Raw genomic sequence first — 7,987 nt, 5'->3', positions numbered from 1 at the left:
TCTTTCACCCCAATGTTCACTTAATACAGACGAACCAGGCGCTAATTTAAAAGCGCTCTGTCTCCTTGGAGGGTCTCTCTCTTCTTCCCACAGCTGTTACTAACTATACTTATCCCTATTCAATTTTAATTCGGAAAATTAATTGGACTCCTAGTTCTCTCGAAGTTCTTCCTATATACCACTATTAGCAATGCTTGCTAATAACTGCAACCAGTTACAGTACTTAGAGCATGATTAGACCACTTGCCTTTTTTTCCAAGACAGGTCAAGTAAAGCTTCACTGTCAGCTCAACCATGTACTGTACAATGCAAAGTGAATCCTGCTGAGCAAACAGTGCAATATTACTTGCCGGACAAACATTACAATGCTAGATGATGCAGTCATTGCAAATTCCGTTGTGCAAGAAAATGTGCAATGACAATAAAGTCATTCTATTCTATTCTATTCTATTATACAGAGTTATGGAATAATTTATGTAGTACAAAACAATTTCTGTGCAATTATCTATAGACTTACTCCCCTTTCTACTTGGTTTCTTCCTCTTAAAGTTGAATCTTGTACACTTTGTTCTTCTTGTAAAATCCTAGCATGGCACAATCAAAGACCCCCAGAGCACCAAAGTCCAAACTCATGCCACAACGGAATGCCGCTGCCGGATCTCCGTAGTTCAGTCGTCGGGAACAAGGCCAATGACCTGCATTTCTACCTGCCATTCCAGCCACTTGGCGTGTTCCGCTGCCCCCCCCCCCCCACCGTCCAGTCCATCACATCGTATCTTCATGGTTCTAGCTGGTTCACTGCATCATCTGCGAGGACCTTCGAAACAAAGGCTATTTACAGTGCCCGGTATGCAGCACACAGCCAACACCCAGCCCCCCCCCCCCACTGAGGTTGCCGCTTTAACCCTCATCCAGGGCCCTTCGAGTTCGATGCCGGATTACAGCTGGGTGCTGCTCCCCCCCGAAGCAGAGTCTTTTCAGGGGGTCGGTGCTGCAAGCAAGGCTCTGCTCTTTGTTTCCAGTCGTATAAACCGTCAGCAGACGTCAGCTGGCCTGATTACCCACCGCTCACATGTCTCACAGTACCTGTCATCATGCCTCCTAAGTTGAGTCGTGACTTATGTTTGTTTAAAGAGAATTCCTTTTCATAGACGTGCCTCACTTACAAATAATATACATAAAAACTTCTGTATGATTCTTATTCTCTTCCACCCATGATTTATTGACCAAGTAATAATTCACTGCCGTAAACCTGGCCTGAGAGGTTGGACTGGTACTAATTCTAAGAGCTGCAGGTGATTTATTCCCCTTTCAAATGTGTTTATAGTCTTGCATTAAATTGGTGCTAATGGGCAAACTGCTCTCATCACCAACAATTTCTATGGTGCTAAATTGTGTGTCAAGTTACAGTATATCAATGACAAACCCACAGGAGAGGTTTTCCACTGATGTCACTTCCAGGCTGCAAAGGTGAGATGTCACTTCAGTAGATGAGCCAATGGTGATTCGGTCCCTGTCAAATAAGGAATCACCATTAGTATTGCGAGACAGTTAATAAGAAATCAACCCCATAAACAAATTTTGATTCTTGGAACATTTAGCAAGGGTTACATTTAAGTTATGGAAACGTTCAAAAAGTCCAGTTTACATGATGTTTCCAGAACATTATCCCACTACTACTGTAAGACTAATAGCGATGTAAATGAAGGCTGTGGTAGGGCAGTGGGTAACACTGTGGCTTTGCACTGCTAAGGTCAGGGGTTCAAGGCTGAGTTTGGTGTACCCATATAGTGCTTAAATAAAATTATGTTTATAATGCATTAACTGCATTAAAAGGATGTTCAGGTGCTAACTTTGACAGAACCTTTATTAAAATGTAAAATGTGGAAAAACAACTTGATTAACGTTCCAGTAAGAACATTCCTGGGTCAACTTTGAGAAGACATTCACACAACATTGGGTAATGTTCTGGGAATGTTCCCTGTTAGCTGGGAAACGTTCTGGACTGTGAAACAGTGCTTTATAATGAAAGAGCTTAATATTGAATCCTTCATACCCATTTTTTTCCCACGGAATTTGTTCTTTTGTTGGTTCCCACATACCTGCCGAAGATAAGAACCAGAGCCATTGTACTAGTGAGTCAAGCACCATTTAACAACACCCATTTCCGTATTGAGGTTTCCAAGAAAATTGACTTTGCTTAACAGGATTTAATGACAGCATTACAGTGGAAAACGCTTGTACTGATCAAGTTATAGTGAAGAAGTACTTATTTTGATCAAAAAGCTTGGGACAGAATCATCCATCCATTCATCTTTCATACATCCATCCATCCATCCATCCATTTTCCACAGCTTATCCAGGGTTGGGTCAGGGGAGCAGCAGTCTAAGCAGGGATACCCAGATCTCCCTCTCACCAGCCACCTCCTCCAGCTTCTCCGGGGGGATACCAAGGTGTTCCCAGGCCAGCCAAGAGATATAATCTCTGCAACGTGTCCTGGATCTGCCCTGGGGTCTCCCCCTGGACATGCCCAAAACACCTACAGACAGACAGAATCATTCCTGTACAAATACTGTTTAAATAATTTGCTTATAGTAATCGAGTAGTCCACTTACTGTGTTCATTTTTGGGTTTTTATACATTACAACACACAGAAAAATTTAACTACGCTATTTTTTAAACATTTTTTTACATTGCTTCGATTGTGCTATTTTGCCTTGCGGTCTTCCATCTGCTTCTGGCTAGTTACCTGAGGCTAATGCTGCGTCCACAGAAAACATGACGGGAAAAAGAAAGTAATTTTCTCTCAATGACAAATATAGACTCAAAGCTTATGATAGATTGCCAAAAACGAGCCAACGAGATACAGCAGCAAAACCACAATGAGCTATATTTTATACAGAGTACTGTATTATAGTGTATTTGTTATACAGTTCAGTGATTTAATTTGTACAGTACTGTAATTTGAAAAGTGTTTCAAACAGCTGTCCTGTATTTTGAAAGAGTATAAAAAAGAGAAAAGAGAGAGTATTAAAAGAGTCTATAAAATTCGGTAAACGGCAAGGCTGTCCATTCTATTACCTTATGTTAATGTAATAAATATACAAATATCAATTATATGGGTATCTGCCTGAGACAAAGAATAAGAAAAAATCGGTTATAAGGATCATCCGCTTATAGTGATCAATTTCACATGGACAGATGTGATCACTATATGAGGTTTCCAATGTATTACTATTTTAATTCAGTCCCTACTTGTTGTTTGTTCACTTCATATGTAAGTCAGTTTCAGGTACAACATAGAATTGAAAAATCATAATTCTAAACACAGCCAACTGATTAGAGTTATTAGCATAAACAAATTGTCAGACCGTAGGTCGAGCAGGGATCGGGGAATCAGGATCAGGGAGACGGTGAGTCAAGAACAAGGGGTTTATTCCGTAGAACAGCCAGATGAGGTACAAAACAGAAAAAAACTTCGATGACAGGACTGGAGAAACGTACTTGAATGCGGACTGAAATACAACTGGAACACGCGGGGATTCCACATGAGGTTAATGAGGGGGCGTGGCACACGGGAGGATCGGACGATCGGGCTTGACACAAATCCTGGCAGTGAATTGCTTGTCGGTTTTTATCAGACATTCAGTGATGCTCCACCAATAAAATTCACAGGAATTTTAACAAAGTCAAAATCTGACAGCAAACAGGGTCATTTGTTTGCTCAGTTAGTAAGCATTTTGGTCTCGACAGTAATATTGCCTGGTACCCATTTGTTATTTGTCAATCAATTTTGTAAATCATGTGGCAAAAGGCTAATTTATACATATAGTAAAGAAAGACCTAAAGAGAAGTGTTTTCAGCCTGAGCATCAGTAACTGATGGGGTGGCCTGTGGCTCAGCAGTTGGGACATTGTGTCTGTGACCAGAAGGTCATCAGTTTAAATCCCAGGGTCAGCAGAGTGATTTCACAGTTGGGCCCCTGAACAAGGCCCTTAACCCCCAACTGCTCAAGGGATTGTCTGACCCTGTCTTCTCAATAATGTATGTCATTTTGGATAGAAGCATCTGCTAAAATAAATTAGACGAAAATAATAGTCAAGGTTAATTTTTTTGACCTTCTAGAGGTCAGACTCAAATAGTGAAGGACATTGACTCTAAGAGGCATGTGCACAGAGAAGAGGTTTAATAAGATCCCTCCAGTATCTCTGGAGGGTGACGAGTCAGAGGTATAGCTGTCGTGGGACCCATCCTGTGGATTGTTCTGGTGCCAGAACTAGATCCAGTGTTGTTGGAGAGGTTGAAGTTTTCATCTGAAATGACCCTGAAGTTCTGGGGGCATCGATGGATGACATGAAAGAGGTATTCGGTGACTCAAATGGAGTGGCAAAGACTTTGATGGATTTGAAGGAGATGATGAACTTGAAGTGCATCTGGGTCATTCAGATGGAGCTTTTCAGGGACCAAGAGCATGCATTATTATATCTAAGTGGCCATCCTGAGAACATGTTATTGTAAGATACAAAAATGACTCATTTTGATCTACTTCTTATGAATAATTAGTATTACATGTTTAGAACTCAGGAAGCCCGTAATTTTTATGTCTTATTTAAATCCTCCCTTTTTGTGTTTTGTAAATGGTTAACAACAGCCTTCTGTAAAGAGGACTTATAGCTATAGTTTATATGAGAGCCGTTTATTTCATCAAAACCCTCGGGCGGAAAGATTAAGGTATTTTACGGCACCGGTATCTAACAACAGTGAGCACAGGATGAGCTTCAAAAAGTCCATCTGTGCAAACATCAGCCAATGTCGGAACACTGGACATACCTCCCTCTGTCTGTCCCAACTTGATGAAATAAAATATTAAGATATGCACTTTGCTGTATAGACTCACTATGAAAAATTTATTGCTTCATTAAATTTGATGAAGTCATGAGCAGAGAGGACCATTAGAATGCTAATATTGTGTCCTCTTTAATAAGCTATTGAGGACAAATCCCGATTTAAGAAGGAGAGTCTCATTATATAGAATAGCATTCCTGTTTCCCCATAACCCTCAGCGTTTCTGCTCATTTCTGCCAAGACTGTTGACATTAAGTGTTTATAGTGCTTGACTACTCAGATGATAAGACCACGCATATAATCATGACCATCTGAGGGAATTTCACGTTGACATGATGTGTAGGACCTTCCAGCAGCCAGATGGCAGAAGATGTGTAAACAGTTATCATCTGTAATGCTTTAGAAATACATTTTAGAACTAGATCTGTGACTATATGTTATAAAACGTTGGATCATGCAGTTTGCAGGAAGTACAGTTAGCATCTTATTGTACTCTACGGACCCTCATGACATAATGATAAAAACTATATGTATCACGGTTTAATGTATCATGGGAATGAATTAATAAAATGCAGCCACAATTTAACTAGAACGAGGGAATGAATTAGTTTGGTAAAGCAACCTGACTCAATATTCTACATAGGCATGGGGCTCCGTACTAAGTGCCTCTCGCTAATAACAACTGCTTGCAATGTGAGGAGAATTAAGAATGATCATTCCAAGACCATTCCAATCTAGGGCAATCTGGAGAAATCTGTATTGGACTTCCCTCACAATAAAGCATGCTGAAAGGCCACAATAAAAATTGGTGGGGGGGGGGGGGGCGTCAGATGGAAAACACAGGATAAATTGTGGTCGGTATTGGTTCCAAACTGGACACAACATTTTTTTTTCCCAATACCACGCTATTCCAATCTTAAAATTAAACTGCAGTGGTACCTCAGTTCTCGAACTCATTAGAACTCGAATTTCTTAAAAGTCGAACCAACCAGTTCGAAAAAAAAATTACCTAGAACTCGATCTGAATCTCAGAAGTCAAACTGTGAACGCCGACCTAAGACAACTTGTACGTGCGGGGAAATGAGTCAAGTCATGCGGCACGTCTCACAGCGGAAACAAAGGGTAACGCTTCAGTCTCAGCCTCGCATTCATTGTGATAGCACCGTGCATGTTTACACTAGCCTAATACATATATTTAGACAGTAAAAATACATTTAGACAATGATAGACAGTAACAGTAATTATTATTATATAATAAAATGCATTTAAAAATAAAGATTTCTTATTAATTATTTTATTATTACAGTTTTTCTGAATTGCTAAAACACTAAATCCCATTGTAAAAACTAAACTATCAACTACCAAAACTCTTTCATCAAATCAATTCCACAGTTGTCAAAATCTTAAACACTATTCACTTGGTTAGGACACAATTTGCAAATCTGAATCTCCCATTTACCAAAACTCTAACCACATTCTCAAACACAAAACACATTTAGCAGTGTGGTGCACTTGTACCCAGAATGATGCACACAGGCTACAGAAGTTAAACACAACTAACACACTGTTTTCATCATTTACACACTACCACTCAAAATTGAAAACACATGTGTCCAATCAGTGAACCCAATTAGTAAACAGTATATAAGCCTAGTCAAATGCAAATGGCATGAGTGGATCCAACAATGGAGCAACACAATAGAAGAGGAAGAGGAAGAGGAAGAGGTGGTGGGCAAGGGCGAAGACCAAGAAGAAGATCTGTAATTTCAAATGAAATTCGAGCAACTGTCATAGATCATGTTCTGGTGCATGGCATGACTATGAGGGAGGCAGGGCAACGTGTACAACCAAACCTAAGCAGGTTCTCAGTGGCTACTATAATCCGGACCTTCAGAGAAGAAAACAGGTAAAAAGTTTACTTGTCTCAGTAAGGGGACAGTGAAAAATATTTTCTCCATGGTACTGTGTTTGAAAACATTTACTGAATAAAATATATATGTATGTATATATGTATACTTCTAACTAAATGTTTTTTTTTTTAGAATTGAAAGACGGCCATATGAGGGTGGAAGAACACGCATGTTCTCACAACACCAGGAGACACTTATTGTGGATATGGTCCGTCAAAATAATGCAATTCGACTGCGTGAAATACAGCAACAGATTATAGAAGACAACATACATTTTGAGGGAATAATTAGTGTGAGTCTGTCAACAATTGACCGTGTCCTGCAACGCAACAGGATAAGGATGAAGCAAGTTTATCGGGTACCATTTGAGCGAAACTGTGAGAGAGTGAAAGAGCAACGATGTCAATATGTGCAAGTAAGTAAACTTTTACAGTAAACTCAGTACTAGAATGTATCCTGTATTGTCTGGGAAGCAGCACATGTATACATCATACTGTGTCATTTACAGAACTAAATGTAGTTTGTTTTCACTGTGTACAGAGAATCTTTGAGCTTGACTCAATGGTTAGGCCTCATGAATACATCTTTGTGGATGAAGCTGGATTCAATCTAGCAAAAAGGAGAAGAAGAGGTCGCAACATCATAGGTCAACGTGCCATTATTGAACTGCCTGGCCAGCGTGGTGGAAATGTAACTATCTGTGCTGCCATCAGCAGCTATGGGGTTCTCCACAGTCATGTTACTGTTGGGCCATACAACACTGAAGTTCTACTAACATTCCTGGATGGCCTACGGGATGCTTTGCTTGAGCAGAGAGATCGCGAGCAGACAGAGCATCCCATGTATGTTACAGTTTTTCTGAATTGCTAAAACACTAAATGCCATTGTAAAAACTAAACTATCAACTACCAAAACTCTTTCATCAAATCAATTCCACAGTTGTCAAAATCTTAAACACTATTCACTTGGTTAGGACACAATTTGCAAATCTGAATCTCCCATTTACCAAAACTCTAACCACATTCTCAAACACAAAACACATTTAGCAGTGTGGTGCACTTGTACCCAGAATGATGCACACAGGCTACAGAAGTTAAACACAACTAACACACTGTTTTCATCATTTACACACTACCACTCAAAATTGAAAACACATATGTCCAATTAGTAAACAGTATATAAGCCTAGTCAAATGCAAATGGAATGAGTGGATCCAACAATGGAGCAACAC

At 39.8% G+C, this 7,987-nt stretch overlaps 1 long non-coding RNA gene across 1 annotated transcript; it reads left to right on the top strand.

Moving 5' to 3' along the window:
* The first annotated feature begins 6,159 nt into the window (after nt 1-6,159).
* On the top strand, nt 6,160-7,516 carry LOC140578714 (uncharacterized). Its single transcript, XR_011982978.1, has 3 exons — nt 6,160-6,752; nt 6,889-7,171; nt 7,297-7,516. It is a non-coding gene; the product is annotated as an uncharacterized lncRNA (long non-coding RNA).
* The last annotated feature ends 471 nt before the right edge of the window (nt 7,517-7,987 follow it).

This window comes from Paramormyrops kingsleyae, chromosome 16 (genome assembly GCF_048594095.1).
Source record: "Paramormyrops kingsleyae isolate MSU_618 chromosome 16, PKINGS_0.4, whole genome shotgun sequence".
Taxonomy (NCBI): Eukaryota; Metazoa; Chordata; class Actinopteri; order Osteoglossiformes; family Mormyridae; genus Paramormyrops; species Paramormyrops kingsleyae.
The sequence above is the reverse complement of the archived record's forward strand: the minus strand, read 5'-3'. Positions and strand labels throughout refer to the sequence as shown.